This window comes from Patagioenas fasciata, chromosome 9 (genome assembly GCF_037038585.1).
Source record: "Patagioenas fasciata isolate bPatFas1 chromosome 9, bPatFas1.hap1, whole genome shotgun sequence".
NCBI classification, from domain to species: Eukaryota; Metazoa; Chordata; class Aves; order Columbiformes; family Columbidae; genus Patagioenas; species Patagioenas fasciata.
This window is the reverse complement of record NC_092528.1, coordinates 19,234,428-19,255,717: the sequence shown is the minus strand read 5'-3', so window position 1 is coordinate 19,255,717 and position 21,290 is coordinate 19,234,428. Positions and strand designations below refer to the sequence as shown.

The window sequence follows — 21,290 nt, the reverse complement described above, 5'->3', positions numbered from 1 at the left end:
TGACTTCTGAACATGACACAGTGTTACCTCAACAGCATCTGAAGTTAACCAGAACATGAAATATGAAGTCATTTTGGTTTGGTTCTTTAAAGTTTGTTTGTTGGGTTTCTGTTGTTGATGTTTTGAAGCCCAGCTGAACTACAATGTAATTTAGTTTTATAACAAATAAACCCAGAGGACAACATACAAATAGAAAGTTACTTAATGAGGTACCACAGGTACCTGTGTAAGTGAAACACAAAAGTATCAGAAAGTTATGTTTCACTTTTACTTATTCTGAGAGCAGGGTTCCTTTCATCAGCACTACCTGAGACCAGGAGAGCATCTATAGTACCCTTAGTCACTAACCTCTGATTAGGGAGGAGTTGGAAAACTTTCATCTCAAACAAGCTAGGCTCATGAATGTACCAACATATTCACTGAATTTCTACAAAACCAACCCTTTATCCTCAAAACATCTAACACACACCTTCTGCTGGTACAAAATAGGTCTGAACTTTTCAGAGTAGAGCTGAACGCCTGCAAGGTCATGATGTGCAAAGCCAGCAGTGGATCAGTCTTTCACCTATCAAGTCATTTTGTCCTGATCCAGAATCTTAATTGTTGTTAAGACTCTGGAGTTTATACAGGGTGTTATTTGTGACACTGGTGCCATTTTCTCTCCTCCTCCAAACCACATAAAGTAACCCATTTAAGAGGAGACAATGTATATGCATGTTCAGATATCAACATAAACACAGTAGAAGCTGACAGACAGAAAGTTATAACTTATTTTTAATTTAAAGATTATATTTGCTATCCCTTTCTCCCACCCACAAACACCACCAACCACCCTGCAGCTCAGACTGCTCCTGGGTTAGTCTCCAAGTCTAAGCTCTCCAGAGACCATTCACGATGCTGCAAGCCGCTCGCAGCTCAGCTCCTTCCAATATTGCCACCTCTGACCCTTAATGCTCCCTCTCATACATGACATCCAAAACACGAGGTCACCTCGCCACATTTCTGATTTCTCATTTCCTTCCCTATCACTCCTCATCCATGAATGCCCTTACCAAACAAGTCAGAAGACTTCTGACCCATTCCTCAAACCAGTTTTTGAAAAACACACGTAGATTTTTCTCTCCCTGCACAGCTGGCTGGCGGGTACCATCAACAATGACTCAATCTATGAGCCAAAAGCAATGTCCCGTGGTCCTGCCAGATCAGACCACTTCGACTCTTCTGAAGTACTTGAGGACAATATATCACAACATTCCTGTGTCATCTGTACCCACCTTGGAGTCCAAACATGGCCACCTTGACTGTAAGGCTGGGCACACCCCTACTACACACGTGGATGGACACATTCCTCCCATACAACAGCCTTGCATCCACATGCCTGCATTTTTAGTCATGCAAAGGTCACACATCACACCCACTGCATGAAGAAGAGCATGAAGCAAAAGGGAAGAGGACAGAAGGGAATGTAGCATGCCACAAACCCAGATCTGCAGCCCCTCCCTCTCCCACATCTGAAGCATTCAAGAAAAGCCAAAGAGCAAAACATCGTGCCAAATGAAGTATTGTGCATGTAGCTGCTCAGCTCCCCAGACACACGGATTGTGAGATGGCACTGGTGGCTCAGGAGGGACACTTCTTCTGCAACACCAAATGCGGCACCCCGAGTCTCTGGTCTGCACTGCGAGAGCACACGTAACCTCACTGCATGGCTGAGGATCACCTCTAACAACCGTGCAACCAACAGAGGAACATGAATCATGCAGAGATATAATTAAAAGGAAAACCCTATCTTAGTATCGGAGAATATGGATGACTAATGAATAAGCTTGCTAAAGAAAGGATGGGCAAGTCGGACATTAAGAAAAGCAGAAGTCCTAGGAATGAGAATACTCCTTAAAGCAGAAGCAAATTCTGTAAAAAAAAAAAAAAAAAAAAATTCAGAGTAAGAAACAGTTGCTTTCTTTCATTTTTTTTTGAGATGCCACATCTTCTAACACTTTCCAGCATTAGAAAATGAAGACTTGTAGCTCTCCACTCCCCAAGGCAGGCTTGGAAAACAAATTTCCCAGTTAACTTGCCAAAGCAGAAGATTTGACAGCAGCCGAGTGCCCCTCTGCCCAGCCTGGGGGATGACTCAGTGGAAACCAGCCCTCAAAAAACATTTTGTCATCCTTCAGTCAGTGCAACTGAATAGGAGCAAGTTTCTCACCCTAAAAGCTATAGCTTCCAAGACAGCACAGTTAAAGGCAGCATTGTATACCAGAGGAACAGCGCTAACATGTTTTTGTGAAAAACAACAGCTTACTTTCTACCTCTTTTTTCCAAATTTTAACACAATTAATACGAAGGTTTCTACTGGAATTAGACTGTAAAAATCATTTCCTCTGAGCTTTAGAGTATCTCAGAAAAGAACGATATCTTAATACCTGTTAAGCAAAGCGGTTTGAGAACTGGGGAAAACAAGATCAACATTTTAACTGTTCAGTTTACCCAAACACACAACTCAAAGCTGAACACCAACCACGTAACCACCCTTCCACTAGAAGGACAGAAGAACACTCACATGCACCAATTCAGCTGGGTCTCAAACTTGCATCCAGTTGAAACAGATCTAGAAGGTATGTGGTATATCCCAATTTGCCGTATCTTGTCACAAAAGCATGAGGTTTTTTCCACTTCAATCTAAGCCATTCCTGATACTAAAACATCAAATGAAAGGCAAAATGCTAACACGATGCAGCAACGTGCTTCATGAAGTACGTCAAGCCCAAGCTGTGCTTTTGCTTTTCAACCTCACCACCTCCATCGGTACTTACAGACAAAAGCCACTATTCAGGCCTTTGAGTTCAGGCATTACACACCCCGAATGATCCGCAATCTCTGCAGTTCCAACCATGTCTCTTCTGCTGTTAATTTATTCTAATAAAGTGATGCTTCTGTTTGCTGTACTGTTGCTAGTAAGATGACGGGGAAAGCAAATCTTCCTGTGAGCTGATATTACGTTAGTTTGCAAGAAACAGGCTCACCAGAAGGAACCCTATTCAGTGCTCTCGTTAACCACAAATGCTATAATCTTTTTTTCTCTGCTGCATTATTCCACATCAATAAATAACGAGCAAAGAGCAATGCATAATACCTAATAACATACCTACATCAGCTCAAGTGTCAGCAAGCATAAAGTCACTTATGTTATGTAAATTGCCATTGAATAGGCATATATACTTCCACAATAAAGGCAACTTATAAAACAGAATAAATTCTAGCAGCTAACTAATCTTACAAAATTGTAAGGTCAACCTGAAACAAATCAGGACAAGTCTCTGCTCCCAAGATCCAAAAGAATCACAACATCTTACTTCACTGCAGTCTTGGACTTGATGGTAAAATCATGCAGAAATACTTGGGGCAAAAGATAACACAGGGATTTAGATTATAAACGTTGGCATTTCATTAGTGGGTGAGCAGGGAACAGAGAACAACCATGTAAAATTGGCACAGCTGCACAGAGGCCCAAAAAACCAGCTACAAACTAAGTAGAAAACATTTGATATTACCGTAGTTTACATTCAAAGCATGGGGAAATCTGTCCACAACATCTCAAGGATCTTTGAGGGTGGCAAGGGTAATCTAAAATTGTTGCTTTGTGAAGTTTTTATTAACAGCCTCTTGAGAGCAATCTCTTTTTTCTCTTCTCAAAACATTCCATACAAAACATTCCTGAAAGCATGAAGTATATGTTTAAATACATACATACACACATTCTATTATTAGAGTCCTTTGCAAGAACCTAATAATAGAAGTGTCCATAGTTACGTATAAGGCAATTACAAGAGACTTACATATAAAGCATGCTTTAAGGTACGTGCATTGCTGCCACAGAATAGCTATACATTAAGTCAGTACAGAGAAATCAGACAAGCCCATCACCTTAATCTCCACAGGATTCAAGTGTTGGATTTCAGTTGTCCTAAATCTAAAAAAAACCCAAACAAACAAAAAACCCCACACCATCAAAACCAAAAACCAACACACAGCAGTAGAAACTCCACTCCTGAATCCATCTTGTCGTTCTACTCAGTAGCTTCCAGAGAAAGTAGAAGCAGATGCCAGAACAAGCAAATGCCACATATCAGTATTAGCTGCAATTTTTGTTCTCTTCAAAAAAAATAATATGAAGTATATACTTAATTACTCTGGAACTGTTTGTTGTTTCATATTACATAAATAATACACGTAGCTGCAGTGTAAGAAGCAGAGTATCCAAATAGTAACTTTCAGTGTATACCACCAGTATAAACTGTCACCACTAAAAATACAAACAAGGAATGTTTCTTATACAGTTGCTGTTGTAGTTGGCTTTTCGGTCTGTTATTTGCTAACAAACACCACAATTTACTTGTAAACAAAGGATTCCTTAGATGAAAGGCAGAAAGCATGTCCCTGGAGAAGCGGTATGTTTCAACCTCTGAGCTCAAACACCCTGAAGATTTGCTCCAAGCCACACTACCTGGGACTTCCAGGGAATATTCCTGTTCAGGAACAGACTACCATTTTCTTGTGTATTTGCTCAATAGCATAGTCATTTTTCATTCAGAGCAGAGCACAGATTTAACATCTGCAGCAGCATTTCTTGAAAGGCAACTAATCTCTGAAACACTGTTACAAATTCCATAATAAATCATGTTTAATTAGTTTGTGCTTTTTTTTCTGTCTGTAATAGAGATGGAGCTTCAAACTTCAATTTTGCAAAGACATGCTTAGAGTTAATTGGTAAAAATGCAAACCACCATATCCCCACTAGAAAATATTTGGAGTTATCTGCTTGTTGAGACACCAACATTCCTGACTGTAGATGGCCTGTTACCGTTGTGTACCCAGCATCTCCTATTTCCACTGCCCTGTTTGAAGAACTTCCCTCTTCCCACATACCTTCCACCTCCAGGGACAGATCACAGAGAGACACTAAACCTTGGCCGTAAACAACGTGACTTTTGATATTCCTGTTTCTAAAGGATCCCGCACTGCTTCACTGCCACTGCTCAGCAGTGCAAAGATCACCTTGGCGCGAGTCGTCTGTGCAACCTCTGAGAAACGCTTTGTCTCGCTGGTATTTTGCACAGCTAAGATTTACACAGAGGTCTGCTGCCTTCCTCTGCTATTTATTTTATTTGCTGTACACTAAAGCCTGTTGCAAACCAATGGGACTTCAATAACTTGCAGTGTGTAGCACAAAACCATTTCAATGCACTTGGACACTCAGTTTCCAGACTTAACACCCGCTACCACGGTATCCCTGGTGGAGGGATTGGGACACTCTCCCAGGGCACCCCAAACTGCCAGCCCTGTTGCTCCCCACAGGTCACTCCACCTTCCCTCACATCTTTCATTTCAAGAGGAGTGACAAACTCTCCTGAGAAGGAAAGCGCTGTGGAGAGTAATTTGTTTTAGTCAGCTGTGTATGGGTTCTGGGACTTTTATGTAATTATATGTATTTTGTAGCAATTAAGACCCTCACACTACAAACATTTATTCATACTGTAAACTTTGCTTCTGCACTAGTGCTCACCAGACTGACAACATACATTTTTGAGGGAAAAGCCAATTACACTAATTAAAAAGTTCATGAATACAGCCACGCACATACAGAAGTTTGCTGCATGATCTGTATATATTTTCTTGCACAGATTTATGAACTGTAGAGGTTTAATTGCCCTTAACTGCTTCTCTCATCAGAGAACTTAGAGGAATCTGTAAAGTAAAAAGAAAAAAAAATTTCTCTGCTAAGAAAGAGGTACGATGCAGAAATCTTCTCTCAGTTCACCAAATACCATATGTAGGAAAAAAAACAGTGCCAGAATAAACGCACTTCAGTTTGGAAGTTACAAACTTTTCCTAGAGTAAAGATAAAATGCTTGCAGTATGGAGTTACAGCTCCAGGTTTCTTGGCTATAGTAGAATGTCAGCTTATTTTGGATGCTAACTTTCTTCATTTCTTATCCTTCAGCCAACTACAGGCTAACAGTATGAAAAACCCCTCTCATTGCTGTCCCAGCACTGACCCCAAACCCAAACCAGATGAGTCTCAATAGTTCAAAAAAAACCCCAAATTTTGTATGATATATTAACTTCCACACAGACTCATCCCTGAGCTATATTATAAGCATAAACTAGCTAAAAGATAATAAACTGGGAAAAACAATATGCGACACTTCTGGGGCAGCAGACATTTCTGTCACAGCAGGGTCCCAATACAACCACAAAGCACAACTGCTTTAAAACTAATGAGAGGGAACTACAAAGTGCTGAAGATGAGGAGAAAAGCACTAACAGACGGCCTCTGTGTGAGACCCGAAATGACCCCGGGAACACCGCCAAGAATCATTTTCTTACTGGTAGCACCGGCAGCTTGTTCTTCTACTGCTGAGAAAGGTGCAGCGGTGGTAGGTGGGCGAGACTGTGGGTGGAGGAGGTGAGAGGAGCAAGGTGCCTCCATCCAGAGGAAACAGCACATCACTGACTCCTGAGGTTTATGGAAACAACGCCGTTATCTGGATTTCCAGCCAAGCACACATCGTGTAATCTACGTCCAGACCAGCAGCTCCCATCAGAATGGAGTAGAGCCTCAGACCAGCACAAGCACCCAGGTGCTGCCAGGCCTGGCAGCCTCAACCTTTTTTAAGTGAGCTCAGCTGCAAAAATGCTTGAGAAACAGTGTTCTAGACTTAAATGCATGCAAGGTTGAAATCCCATTACCTAGCACATTTTTAAGCTCGAGTTAAACTGGTTTGGCACCTTTCAGGAACGTACTGGTTGAGTCCTGGGTTCTGCAGGGTAAGTGGTGAGGGGGATACAGCAAATACTGGTAGGGCACAGGGAACCGACATACGTGAATTGGGTTCTCACAGATCTAGCAGAGTTCAAATGAAAAAAAAAAACAAAAAAACAAAAAAAAACACACAAAAAGCACACCAAACACCTATCCAAAATAACAAAAAAAAGACACTAAACAGGAAACTTCAATTTTTCCATATCTCAGTTTCTTAGTTTCCCCACCTGGGATGAGTTAAGTCCCACTTCAAGGAGTCAGGCCAGTACTTTAAGGTACTCACCCAGGGAAATGCAAATGAAATATAAAATTACTAATATGGAGAGAGGCAGGCTTGCCCCCCACCTTTTATTCTACAAATATAGATGGGATAAATGGTTCACTACATTTAACTCCAAGCCGCACAACCTTAGCCAAAACCTTATTCAAATAGAACATTTCTGAGAATCGGGAAGGCGGGGGGGAGAGGCGGCGGGGAGGGATGCAGATGTGGTGTTAACCTAAGAGAAGTTAGGCTTTTAAAAGACGTTTTTATTCCTCTTGTAATATACCATTTTAGAAAGGTGTCTGGCAAGCTAAATAAAAAGTTTCCAGGGTTTTCCTTCTCGAAGCCGCCTCAGCCAGGAGCCGGGTGGGGAGGACGGGGCCGGGAGAAGTCGCTCGGGTCTTTCTCCAGCTTTTTCTCCAACATGCCCCCTGGATCCAGACGTTCTGGGTGGGAGCTGGGGCCGAGGAGGAGCCCCGGGATCCCCACCTGCCCGGCAGCGGAGCCGCTCCGGGCACGGCCGGAGGGCGCGGACCTGCCTCCTCCCGCCCCACGGACACGGCTCCTCCGGGGGAGCTGGGGCAGGGCGGGGGCGGCCGCCGCCACGCACACACCCACGCGTGTCACCGGCCCCCATAGACACGGCCGCCAGCACCGACCGCTCCCCAGAGTCTCCCCCCGGAGCCGCACGGGCCGTACGCGGCGAGGGCGGCCGGGCGGAGGCGATGACAGCGGCCGAGCCGGCAGCCCCTCGGGACTACCGGGCGGTGCTAGAGGGCCCGACCCGCCGTCAGTCCCTCGCAGGGCCGCGGCGGGGCTGCTCCCGCCTGCCCGCCCGGCGCCGCCCGCCGCAGAGCTCCCCGCGTAGGGGAAGAGCCGGCGGGGCCCCGGGGCGCGGCGACACGGACCGGGCGGGGAGAAGGGGGGCGAGAGAGGAGCAGCGAGAGAAACTTTCCGCCGAGCGCGACCGCGTCCCGCCGCAGCCCCGTCCCGCCGCCTCCCCGCGCTCCCGCCCCGCCGCCGAACAAAAGAGCCGGGACCGGGAGCGGCGCCTCGGGGCGGAGGACGCGGCTTCCCGGGGCTGCCCGCCGCGCTGAGCCGAACCGCGGGGCTCCCCATCCGGGACCTCTTTACCCACGCCGCGGCGTCCTTACCTGGCGGAGGGCTGGTGCGGCGCGGCGGGCCGGGCGCGGCGGTGAGTCCCGGCTAGCTGGAGCGAGTGCCAGGAGCGCTCGGCGGGGATTCCGCCATGTCAGTGATGTCGGCACCACATGGGGCCCGCGGCCGGCCCACGCTACCGCGCACTCTGGAGTAGAGGCTCCCGCCGAAAAGCCGGCTGAGACGGGCGGCGGCGGGGCACGCCAGCCCTCCTGCCCCCGCCCCGCCGAGCAGCCGCTCCGCTCCGCCCCGCACGGGGCCGGCCCCGCGCCGCCGCCTCCGCCCCGGCCGCCGGGCGGGGGGAGCCGGGCGGGGCGGACGGGGGTCCGGGGTGGCTCCCGGCCGTGTCCCAGCCAGGCGGTGCCGCATCGCCGGGTGCCCAGCGCCGGCTCCGCCGCCTGGTAGGGGCCCGGCCCGGCCGCCGGTCCCCTCGGCGAGCTCCGGGTTTCGCTTCGTCCACCCCTAATTCCTGCCAATTCCTGCATCTCCGCTTATTGCCAGATGTCACCCCTGAAACATAAGTCACCCAACGAGCCTTCGTCCTGCCCAGTTAGCGGCCTCTACTGTCGTGTACTAAACCTGTTGTCACAAAAATGCCATTTCTGACTGGGGAGGTCCCTCGTCTGATAGTTTAAGGCTGGGATCCGCATATGGTACCTATGCTGTCCTGTATGTCCCCCCTGAGCATCTGCTGCAGGTTGCTGCAAAGGCAAGACACCAAATTAGTAGAACCCTTGGTCCCATCAGTTTGATCATTCCCACATTTCCATCGGTTGGGAGTAAGGAGGAGAAGTTTTAGGCAACATTTTTCAGAGCTTAAGAAATGCTCTGACTTATTTAAATCTCCTCTGGCACTGAAAGAGAACCCTGAGGAACCACAGTGGCCATTCACCTCTCAGAACTGCATCCAAAAAAAAAAAAAGTGGGAATGATGACTAGAGCTTTAATCTAGTTACAGGAAAAGCTTAAAATAGAGCTCAGCCTCACCCACACCACAGATCACAGCCACGCTGTGAAGGGTCTTTTGATTTGGCCTTGGTCGTTTGGTTAGCGAACCTTCCTCTGCAACAGCTCATCACCCACACATCTTGTGCTCTGCATTCTCTCCATTGTTATATTCTTAAGTGTTATTTTTCCATTTTATCAGAGGTTGATCTACTTTATCCACCAGAGCAAGGTTTTCTTGCAGAAATTAGAAAACCCCACGGAGTCTTAGGCAGCCCAGGTGTATTTTCATCAGCTTCCATTAAAATATTAGCAGAGACATCTTTTTCCTACAAGAATCCTTGATGTTCTACTTCTTGTTGAAACTCACATTACAGAAAACTTGGTTTGGCAGAAAAGTTCAGTAAAACAAAAACATCATGCCCAAATAGGCTGGGATTTTTTTATTTTTTAAGTGTCAAAAACACAGGGAAAAAATGTTTTCTGAAATAGATAATTCCTGTGAAAATAACAAATTAGCGTTTTCCCATGTGAAAGATTTTTCAATGTAAAATGGTCAGCCAGCACTAAATATTGTTCAATGTTAATTGCAAAAACTTTCGTAAGGAGTAAAATCTAAAAGTAGAAGAATGTTTTGTTTTATTAATGAACCAAAACATGCAGACTTTTTGATGATCCTGGATTGAGTTACAGAGTCAGATGAGATTAATTGTTCACTAGGGTGGTAAAGCCTTTACTCGGTCCTGTAGACTGTTTTGTGAAGGAAAAGACAGAGGAAAGGGACAGAGAGAGGGAGTGAAGGTGTTTCTTTAGAAATGGAAAAAAATCACTGACAGGAGTTGGAAAATGATTAAAAAAAAAAAAGATAAAATTGAAGAGTAAAGAAAATTCAAACCTGAAGAAAGCAAAATGGAAAGAAATGGAGGAGAGGAAGGAAATGAAACCAGGACTGATTTGTCACTTTCCTATCAGATGGGTCAGAGGAAGGCTGGGTCTGAGCAGGTTCCCATTTGGAGAGTCAAAATAGAGGCATGGGATCATTTCCAGTCTCACCTGGAACCGCAGAAGTGGCCCAGCTTACAAAAACTAGAGTGAAGCCGACCTGGGCCTGGAGTAAATGCATGCTTTCTCCTTGGAGCACCTTCTGCTCAGCCCCTCTGCTCTGATGAACGGGAGGAGCAGATGTGAACAGCAGCTTTTAAGTGATTCGGTGGGAATTGGACACGGTTCACACACAGAGGAAGAGGGAGGGGAGAGTGAAGCAGGGATCGCTTTTCCTCAGAAAGTTCCTACATAAATAACAGGTAAAACTATTTCTTTAATGGTTTACTCCCTGAGCCAGCTCATCTAGGAAGAGCATTAATCAGACCAGGAGGAAACGTCTTTTGCCCCTGAAAAAGGAAAAGGATTAGGCTAAGTGGTGACACAGAAGGGACGAATAAATTACCCTGGAGAAAATGACTGACCTAAACTGTCATCCAAATAAATACAGACCAAAGCCATGAATGTAACTTTTCTGTTTTGATGAGTCTGGGTTTTGGTTTTGGTTTTTTTTTTTCAATAACAGCCATGTTTTTCTTTTATCACAGTGGGATCTTTTTGTTTATTCGGTAAACAAATGGCATCAGAAACACAAAAGCGTGCCTTTTCCAACTCCCCACGTGCACCTGTCACAGAGAAGCGGGATGAAAGGACAACGCTGTCTCCTTCTTTGGTCTTTCTCTTGGACCCATGTCCCCAGGACAGTCATTCCCAAGCTGCAGATGAACCAGGAATGGGCAGAAACCCCAAACTCCTTTCGAGCAGGGATTGTTTACTCATCACACAGTAACACTTTAAGCACTGTTGACTGGGTCTGGATCCAAACCAATTCTAAATTCTGGATTCTGCCATCATCCCTGTCAGCCATCCCATCCCGCTTGGTGACAAATTCTTGGGAGTGCCTGTACAAACTCTGTCCCTACAAGCAGGATAAGACCTCAGAGATCAGACATCATCATAAAGGCTGCAGAGACAGTCTGTATTCTCGTAGGATGCTTTCCCTCAGGTTTCTGATGGGATTTGAGTTAAACTTTTACTGTTCCCACAAGCTGCATGTTCTGTATTCTGGAGGGCGGGCAGGCTGAGATCTTTGCATCAGTGCTGTTTGACAGTAGACAGAGAATGCGTAGATTGATTTATTAGTTTTGTTTGTTCTTACCTGGGGTGTACTGCTCTCAGTCATTTTTAATACCCTGCAGCACATGGAGTTTTCTCTCCATGCACATTATGACAGCTCTGAGTGGCTGTGAGGTGGGCTGGCTCAGGACTCGGTGGCTAACAGGTTGCATCTATCCATAGCAAGAGCTCCAGGTTCAAAATCTTACTCTCGAGACCAGCAGCAATTTGGACAAAGGAAAAGGGACACACTGGGCAAGGAACTCCTCAGGCAGCCCTGCTGCAGCTTGAGAGCAGGTGAGCATTCCTCACTGCCAGGGGAAGGGCAAGATGCACAGGGCAAACAACTGGGTGATCTTCCAAAAACATAAAGAACAAAACGATGTAGCACCTCTCTTCCCTCCCCCTTGTGATCACCTAACTTACTCCTTCCACAGAATAAAGGAGACCATACAATCACTTTTTTCTTGTTGATAAACCCTTTTCGGGGCCCTTGTCTTTTTATGTATCACAAACCATTAAAGCTGCCGCAGTTTAAACAATTAAATACTCAAAATCATACAGCACTATCTGGTCACAGTAATCTTCTCTCACTCTTCTATCTGAAAAAATGAAATCTAAATGCAGATTAAATTGTACAAATTAAACCTTAGTGAATTCCTTCAATCTTTTTTCAGTGTTTGATTTTCAAGGTAGTACCTGGGGAGACTGGTGCTAGAAAGATGATGTCGGTAAGCATAGTGCATGGTTCATAATGGTCACTTTTACTGTGGGAAATCCAAAATTCTGCAGGACACTCTTTTTAAAAAACTAGGGCATGTAAACATCAGCACAAACCAGGATTTCTATCTGTACCTCTCTCATTTAGAAGAAATGAATGCCAGTTATTCACTGAGCATATATTCATGTTTTTGCGTTTATGAACTGACTGAGTTTGGTGAGGAGCTCGTATTCATGGTATTGATGAGTAGATTTTCCCCTTTTTAGGACACAGGTCAGTATTTCTCATGCTCAATAACATGTGCAGAAATTAAGCCCCCCAAATCTTATTCTTGGGATAAGATCAAAGGACTAATCACTGCAAGATTCTGAAATAAAAATTAGCCACCACCCTTGTTATTGGGATGCATGATAACTTCTGATTGCACATCAATCTGTGATAAAACCAGTTACCTATTGGACATCCTTTTATTACATTTAATGGGAAAGTCTTTAATTTGGTCTTCGAATCTCTCAGACTATTTACAAAGTAAGAAATATTCCTAGTCAAACTCTACTATTAAAAAAAGACAGAAAAGAGCCAGGAACTTTACCAGCAGCTGGAAGAGGCTCTCTAAATGCCAGTTCCATTATTCTGAAGACGTAATTTCTGACACACCAAAAGTATTCATTTGTTAGGGTTATTATTCCATTAGTTATTTCTTAAGCTTTACAAAAGCATCATGGAAAGATAATGTTCCTGTTGCCCTATCTTCCATGAGAAGCACCATTGTCTTCAGAATTTTTCTGCTCGCAAGCTGAGGACTTACACAGGGCATTTTTTACATTCTTTTCATCTACATTGGTTTTATAAGTTTAAATAAGTTCCCATCTGCCAAGAGCTTCCAAAGCGCACTGGCGCTTAACCAGCTCAAGAAGCTTGCCATGAAGATTACACACCAGTTGTGCTTATTCAGAACAATAACTTCTGACCACTGCACCAGAAGAAAATACACTCATTTATTGTCTCACAATCGCACATCTCTGCAGTGTTAGTTCCTCTTTTGCCAATGAGAAGGATGTTCCTTTTGATATTTTACAAATATTTCAGCTAAATCTTCTTAAGACTGTGCAGTTCTTTGGCTTAGTAGGTTTGCTTTGCTTTTGTTTTGTTGAAAGCTCTTGCTTCAGTTCAGGCTCTAAAGAAAACAAAGCAGTATTGCTTGCATTGTTAAAGCCAAAAGTAGGGCCACAGTAAAAAAAATGTTCTTCTTGGAAGATTTTGTAGATTGGTATTCATGAAACAGCTGGAGATGAAACATACAGCACTAATCCTGTCCAGTTGCTCCTGGTCATGTTGCACATTCAGGAAATTCATAATTAGGTGGTTATATCCCCAGTGTTTCCCCTGCAGCACTCTTTACAACTAGCAATTTATCTTCTTTCTTGTATTTAAAAAAAAAGGCTACAAAGGAAGAAGTGGGGGAGAAAACACAAGCAGGAACGACTTAAAGTGTGCTTGATAGTTTCTTCTCACTGTAAAGAAGAAAAATCAGATATCATTTCTGCACATACCAGCAAACTTCTGCTGATGCATTGCCCTTTTCTATCACAGCACTTTTCCTCTCTGTATCTCCTTCCTCTTCACAGTATTTATTTTGCCAGTTATTTTTTTCTTTTTCCTTGTCAGTCATGCACCCGCTTTCCTGTAAAAGGCAGCCACACCTGACAATTTAGAAATAAAAGCTTTAGTAAGTAAATATTTATTTTTCTTGTCGAATGAAGCACTACAAATGGGGGTTTTTATTCCTAGCTCCCTCCAAGGTTTCTGGTGAATTCCTGAGTAGTTTCTGCTCTTTATTTTGACTTCTCTAGTGGTATCATGAAAGGTTTTCCCTGCACATTGGGAATCTCCATACTGCATACTACAGTGTTTTGTCGAAAATTCATGTTCATTTTAAATCTGTCAGGGCACAACAGAAAGCCTATGAAAGAAGGAAAATCCTCCAAATAGAACAGCCTTATCTACTGTTAATTACATACAGATGCAATGTGGAGATTTCTGTATACAGGGCAATCGATCAGAAACGTTGCTGGCTTTGGAATTAAACTGTCACCAGTGACTCAGCAGGTTTGTTCTGCAATAGCAAAGTATTAAATATAAGCTTTTTAAACAGACATTATTACTGATTTTTCTGCTGAGTAATTTAAAAGCACCCAGGAAAAACAGAAAAAATTCGACTTAGATGACACCACTAGTTAAAGTTCAGGAGTTTCCATGTCTGTGATTAGGAAGCTACACTGGTGGCTCAGAAGTCTATCTTTTCAAAGATTAAAAAAAACACCAACAATTTAATAAGGCATACAGCGAATGCACAAACAGCTCACTGCTCTTGAATGGAGATGCCCAGTTCTGCCCATGTACAAGTCCCCTTTGAAAACATCATGGAAACATGGTGAATTTCAAAGAAGTGAGACAGATCTCCTCAAAAGCTCTGTTTATCTGCAATAAAACAAGATTCTTTATGCCAGGTGGGAGAGCTTTATTAAAAATAATATTTGCAAGTTTCAATGTATCTCAAAAAAAAATTGAACAATTTAATAAAATTCCACATCAGATTCCTCTCCATCAATGACCTTTCCTGGAGCTTCCTCAGAACTGCATGGGAATACATAACATGTTACTTCAAAAAGCAGTCACATTTTAAAACTTATTTACCAAGTTGCTATTTTTTCCAGACTTAAAATGCAATACCCAAGATAATCTATCCATTTCATGTTGATAAATAATTGAGTCTAGAATATAAATGTTTTGGTATGGTCTTGGGAAAAAACCTCTTCAGCTAACTGTGCCTCAGGCTAGAATAATTTTTTTAAAAAATGCTTGTTTTATAATTCTATTACATCTTTTATCTACAATAAATAGCCAGGCTTAACCTCTCCGTCATGCTCTGTCATCCACACTATCACACCTAAATTCTATCCATTTTTAACACTTCTTTTAACAAAGTGAAGATCTAACACCATGCCCTAAAGATCAGCAAAACCTGGAATTGTTTTTGACAAAGGGAGGAGCAACCACTCCAACCAAGGCACTATAGGCTGGGAGCTCTCTCTCCACCTGCCCTATTGTGTGCACCCTGGCAGACCAGAGCTGCGATGTGCAGTGATGTGGAATGGTCTCCACACAGCTCCTGAGTCATTCCATGGCTGATCAGTCAAAGATGAACTTCTGTCTGGTTTAAGGCTGACTGCAGAGCTGATACAGAACGGGAGGAATGATTGTAGCATGTTAAAATAAGAAGGCAGGTGGATTCTTCACAGATTTCTGCCGCTGTGTAGGTTTTACTGTTATTTTTGTTTGTTTGGAGTTTAGTTGTTGTTTTGGGTTTTTTTAATTTTTTTTTTTTTTTAAGCCTTGAAGATTCATGTGATTTAAACAAATCTTGAAGTGACAGGAAAGCAAACAGAATAACTTTCATTACCCACGCAATGATTGTGTGTGTCTCAATTGATGGATATTTATAAATGTGGTGTGTCATCTCCAAAAGAAAGTTGTTACAGAGGAAAGATGCCATGAAAATGCCAGCTATTCCTGTTATTATATAAATCTTACACTCTGTACAATAAAGATTAAATAAATATAATAGACATTTTGGAAGAATTAACGAAGTTCTTGTATATGTATCTCAGATGTCTCTTATTGCCCCTCTCTCCACATGACTTCAGCTTTAGAAATGGAGTTGCAACATGAAGAGCAACCTGCTTTGGGTTGCACCCTTCACCAGATCCCCACCAAGGAGCATATATTTCTGTTTCTCTGAATTAAATTACCTGCTAGATTTGCAGAGCTGATTCCCAGCAGATGTGGTGCAAGGTTGTGTGGTTAACCCTGCCTTGCCAGTAACAGCCACATGTCTTACAGGACAGTTTTGCAGCTCTCATGACTGTCAGTCCCCAGCCAAGATCTTGGCCTTGCTGCACCAGAGTGCCTGGGCTTTGGTCAGTTTTCAGACTCTTACACACTTGGCAATGCTCATAAGAGACCCAAATGAAGGAATTACTTTAAGATTACCTCAGAAGTCAAACTTCCTCTGCATTACCATGCCACCCCATTCTGCCCCCGTGGCACCTAAGACACCTTTTTTCGAGCTGCGTTGGTGTCTCTCCCCATGCTTTCAGCAATCCACTTGATTTCCCCTGGTCCATTTTAACTACTGAGCCTTTTTTACTGTGCCAAATTCACAAACATCCTGGGGGTCTCACAGCCTGTGGTCCATCGTGTTTATAACTTCTCTGGTTTCTCCCAGCTCCTCTTGGTGCTGAATGAGGATGGGAAAGGGCAAAAATACCCCAAGAGACATGGCCTCCACTACTACAGACCACACCTCAGTCAAGGTTGCAAAGCCACAGTCACATGAGCAGTAATACTGAATCTGGGGACTTCCAGATTTCTTCTCAGCATATTTATCCCACAGCAGGCACATCTGTTGAATTGGTTTGAGTGCACGGTACAGCTCGTGTCAATGTGACACCTTTGTGCTCACCCAGCATCTACTCTGGGATTCAATGGATAGTTGGGATGGAAGTGATGGACAGTGCCTGATCTGGCATAAAGCCTGGCTGTTCAAGGTTAATCCCTCAGAATTGTTTCAAAAACTGGAACTGGCAGAGAGAGTTTAAACCACATAAATACTTGGTCTTACATGGCAGCACTTTTTAATCCTGTCCTTATCCAAAAGATAAATTTATTGTGTCATCACACCACTCCCTTAGCACTTTGGTGTTTAGATTCTTCTGTAACTATAAAATAGAGATTCCAGCTTTTCCCTAATGGGATTCACATAAATTCCTCATGAAAGCATACACTTACTTGAAAACAATAATCAATTGATGTTAATCATGTCCTCTTACTGGCCCTAAAATCCTAGAGATTAATCCAAAAGCTTATCAATCCTTCAGAGTGTTGGAGGTATATATTTATATTTAGCTTTACACTAATATTAACTTATTCAAAATAGACTTGACTGTTCATTATATGAAACAGTTATGAAATTATTCTGAAGTATTCAGAGTAATCAAGTAAGCACTTGCAGGATTTGGGTCCAAGATGAAGTTATTTGAAAAAAAGCATAGCTCTGTCTGGCACAAAGAAAATCCAGTGGAGAACAGAATGCTAATTTCAACAAATGCTTAAGATGTGCCCCTATTTTACTTTACATTTCTTGTAGAATGATATGCTTTGAAAGAGAGAGCTACAGTTACTCTTGTTGGGGAAAGATCTGAACTTCAGATAATTTTTTCTTTTCAAGTCTGAGTAACCCATCTCTCTTTACAAGCTTGAACTTGATCCTCAAAACTGCTGAGCTCTGTTCATTGATTGACTTCCTGACTCCATTTTAGTAATAAAAAAATGGCACCTGAGTATTTTAAATATATTTCACTGAATTTCAAAGCAAAAACTCTTGTAGTTTGTAACTTATGCATCCATAACTTACAAACACTTAGCTATGTTAATCAGGGTATGGAGAAAACACTTAAAGTGAGCTGATACAAATGCTACGTTTTAAAGAGCCAAAAAACAATGCTAAAGAAGGGAAAAACAAGTACTTTTTTGGTGATAAATCAAATAATCAGATGTTGTTTTCACTTGGGACACAGGTAAAGAGAGTGACAGCTAAGAAAGTGAGAGCAGAATAAATTTTAGGCAGGCAAACTTTAAGGTAAGATTATTAACACCCAATTGTTTTCAGAGACTAACAGACATCATCTAATGGGATTTCTTCAAAGCAGCTGTGTTGCTGTCACCTATAGCTAAAAGCAAGAAACTATAGATGCCCAGAACACACAGCATGTGGAAGAGCCTTGACAGTCCAGGAAGAGGAGAGGAACGGGGTTTGAAATCAAAGTGATCTATTGCTGTCTCCTGATTAATTACATTGGTGGAAAAAAGGTGCTTAATAAGGTTTCTCTGGGTGAAAGATGTAAACTTGAATTCATACCCTTTAATTCAAAGGCAGAGGTAAAAACCAGCTAAACCTGTGGTATTTCTGCATTGTTCAGGGTACAAATATGGTTAAGCTGAGCTTTGTTCCCCAGAACACAGCTCCAGCTGTAGGTTCATGATGCAAAGTCTTTGGCAGCAATTCAAACCTCAGCTATTGCTGCCCCTCACTCCTGGTTGGTACCTCTGTGCTCTGCCCTCTTGGTTGTGCTGGTCCTCTTGGGTTTTGTATCAATGCTGGGAATCAGGTCAGGAAATCGATCTGGCTGAAAAGCAGCATTCCTAGAAAAAAATAGATTATGTATATAAATATAATGAATATATGGTGACCTGCAGCCCAGAGGCAGGCATGGATGGAAGGGGAGGACAGCGATGTGTTAAGCAGATGCAGCAACATGACTTTGAACCACATCTCATCCAGGCGCACATCCCATACCAAAGGGAGACAACTCTCCGTCAGTTCAAATGCAGGGACTTGTGGTTTAGAACAGAAAAAGCTGTATTATTTCCTCTCTCTTGCTAAGTATTTCTGAGCAGCTACAGCATTTGACCTATTGACAGGTGTGAAGCCCTACCTGGTTGCTAACCCCGTACCTGCTTCAGTTCCTTCTTTTTGCTTCCCTGAGGAGCACATGCATGCGTTCACATGTGTGTGCAAACCACACACTGTGGTCTAGCAAGGCTTCCTGCAGCCAGATATATGCAGCCTAAATTCCGCCTAGAGGAGCTTTCTAAAGCTTAAATCCTTCTGGATGCTGAGATGAAGCTACATTAAAACACTGAGCTAGGGATCTCAGTGGAGTCTAAGCAAGAAGAACCTGGTCATGGAGGCCTAGCTTGCTGTAGGCACACTGTAAGTAGTGGCTCCCTCTAGACAGCAAAAGCTGTCCTGTCCTGTCTTTGCTGCCTCTGTCCATTATTTGCCCCTTTTCTGAGGAAAACTATGCTAGTTCCTCTGCTGCCTGTTAGCCCTCTACTCTTCTCAACATCTTCATCCTACTTTTTGGCAAGTCCTCCATACGTCCTTTCTCCACTTACCCCCAAACTGTCCCAGAGCGGTTAGTCTGATTATAATTCTCACTTTAAATAGAGTCAGTAGTGCAGCTACTCTATGGTTGCTCTCTTATTATGTATTTGTGAACCACACTACACCTGGTAAGTTGATGGCAGCACCAAGTGGTGACGGTGTGGTGCCACAGCCAACTGCCCTGTGGTATGATTGTGACCAAGGAGGGAAAGGTCCCAATTCCACTGCTGTGAGCTGGCCAGTTGTCATCACCTACTCTAGAAGTTTAGTGCTTCTCTCTTGGTATTGGGCTCCTGCTATCATGATCCTTATAACAAGGTCTTCTTAGGGTATGTAAAAAAAAAATATTTGCTTTCCACTGCTGTTTTCAAGAACATTCATTTGCATTTGCTTGCTTTTTCTGCATGCTGACATGCAAATATCCAGAACACCCTAACAGATCTCCATTCAGGATTGCTCATGTTAGAGTCTGAGAAGCAGCCCAGCATCCTTCACTTTGTATACAGTGCTCTTTCTTCTGCAAATAAAGCTGGAATTAATGCCTCATCAGGCTAAATCCTTTGCAGGTGAAAGCTTTTCAGAACTCAAAACATCTGAGAAAATGAATACAGCAGCTTCCCTAAACATCCCAAAAATCTTCCGAAGGAGTGAAGACGAAGAAAAAACGCTGAGAACAGCCAACAACTTTGAAAGAAAGCCCATGTGGAATGATGGAAGTGTTTGGAAGGGAGATTTCCCTAGGGTGAAGAGTGTTACTTAAACACAGGACGGTTTGAAACGATCCGTCTATGCCTGAACTCCAGATTCAGTTCAGTGCTGGTTACCCAGGCAGGTTTGTAGCCAGTATTAGTCAGAGCCCACATACTGACTTCTCAGGAACTGCTATTTTTCTTTTTGCTTTTATTTTTGGAACTAGTCCAGAATTAGTTGTGTACTTTAAATTATAAATGACCAACAGTGATAAGGGACATGCCTTACTTCTCCAGTACACACACCTGTTTGAGCTATTTCCCCCCGGGTATTGCCCCAATGTAAGTTCTCATTTATGTCCAGTACCAAGTTATTTGTTTGTATGTCCCAGTAGCTTCAGGGATGGTATAATCTGGCTATTTTTCTGCACTTTGTAAGAAAGCACAGGAAGAGAGGACACTTTCTATTTTCCTCAGATGATATCAGTGCTAGTTGCAGACTAGGAAATTTTATTTTTTCTTTGGGACCTCTGGCCTTTCTTTGACTTTCTCATTGCATACCTGAACTCCTTTCTGGTACACACAGGTTTTCAGAGGACTTCAGTCATCCCACCTGGGGGATGAAGTTTGATGGGTTACTGTTCTGGAAGGACCCTTCGAGGCATCCCTTGAGCACTGGCAGGCTGTCAGAACCCACCATGCAAGCTCAGCTCGATACCTCTGTTTGGATTTACAGAAGACAAAGCAAATCGGTGGAGCCAGGTCAGTGGCAATGTGATTAAGAGGGTGGGATCACTTTGTAGAGTCATCAACTGATGGATGTGTTTATCAACTGGACAAGGAACTACTTCAGTGGGGAAAAGCCAGTAAGCTTAGTTATGAAGGTAAAGAGATAGGGCAAAAAATGAGTCTCTCCTTTGCTTTTATTTTATGCAACAAGAGGCAGAAACTTTGCTGGAAACAGTTTTTTCTCCCTGCCCTGGAGGGTGGTTTGAGGGACAGCTTTCCTATAGAGACATCCTCCTCAGCCTCCCTCCTCCTTTCATTTCCAGCTTTTTTGACTTCTGTGGGTTTTCACAATTTAAGAACCAAAAACACATAACAAAATAAAAACCATACAAAAACCTATTTTACCCTTCCTTCCAAACTCTGCCAGCTGGGTTGATTTTGCTGTTCTTGTTTTTACTGTGGATTTTTTCTTTCAAGTTTCATCGATCCTAGAGGCCCCTTCACCTGTGATATTACCGAGACCCTTTCCTATCAGGATTGTGTCTATCCAGAGCAGACATCTTTGATCATATTTTACCTACTACAGGGAGAAACACACCCAAATCACTGGTGGTGTTTAGACTCCACTGACTTGTTTGGGTGTCCCAATTCAAGGAAAAATCTGCAAAAGCAAAGACAGCATTAGCTTAGTTCCTCTTGACCTTCCCTTATCTGGAGACAGAGACATGGGTCCATAAACCCAGTGTTTAGTTAAAGCATAACTGCTGGTACTGTTAAGTTCATAATGAGGA

The 21,290-nt window shown here is 43.2% G+C and overlaps 2 protein-coding genes across 2 annotated transcripts in view; one reads left to right on the top strand and one right to left on the bottom strand.

The window, feature by feature from the left end:
• FNDC3B (fibronectin type III domain containing 3B) overlaps positions 1 to 8,456 on the bottom strand; it is a 195,641-nt gene extending 187,185 nt beyond the window's left edge. The window contains exon 1 of the mRNA XM_065844490.2: positions 8,246 to 8,456. The gene's annotated coding sequence lies outside the window, so the exon portion shown is untranslated. The remainder of the gene's footprint in view (positions 1 to 8,245) is intronic.
• TNIK (TRAF2 and NCK interacting kinase) overlaps positions 1 to 21,290 on the top strand; it is a 418,581-nt gene that overhangs the window by 94,941 nt on the left and 302,350 nt on the right. The window lies entirely within an intron of this gene.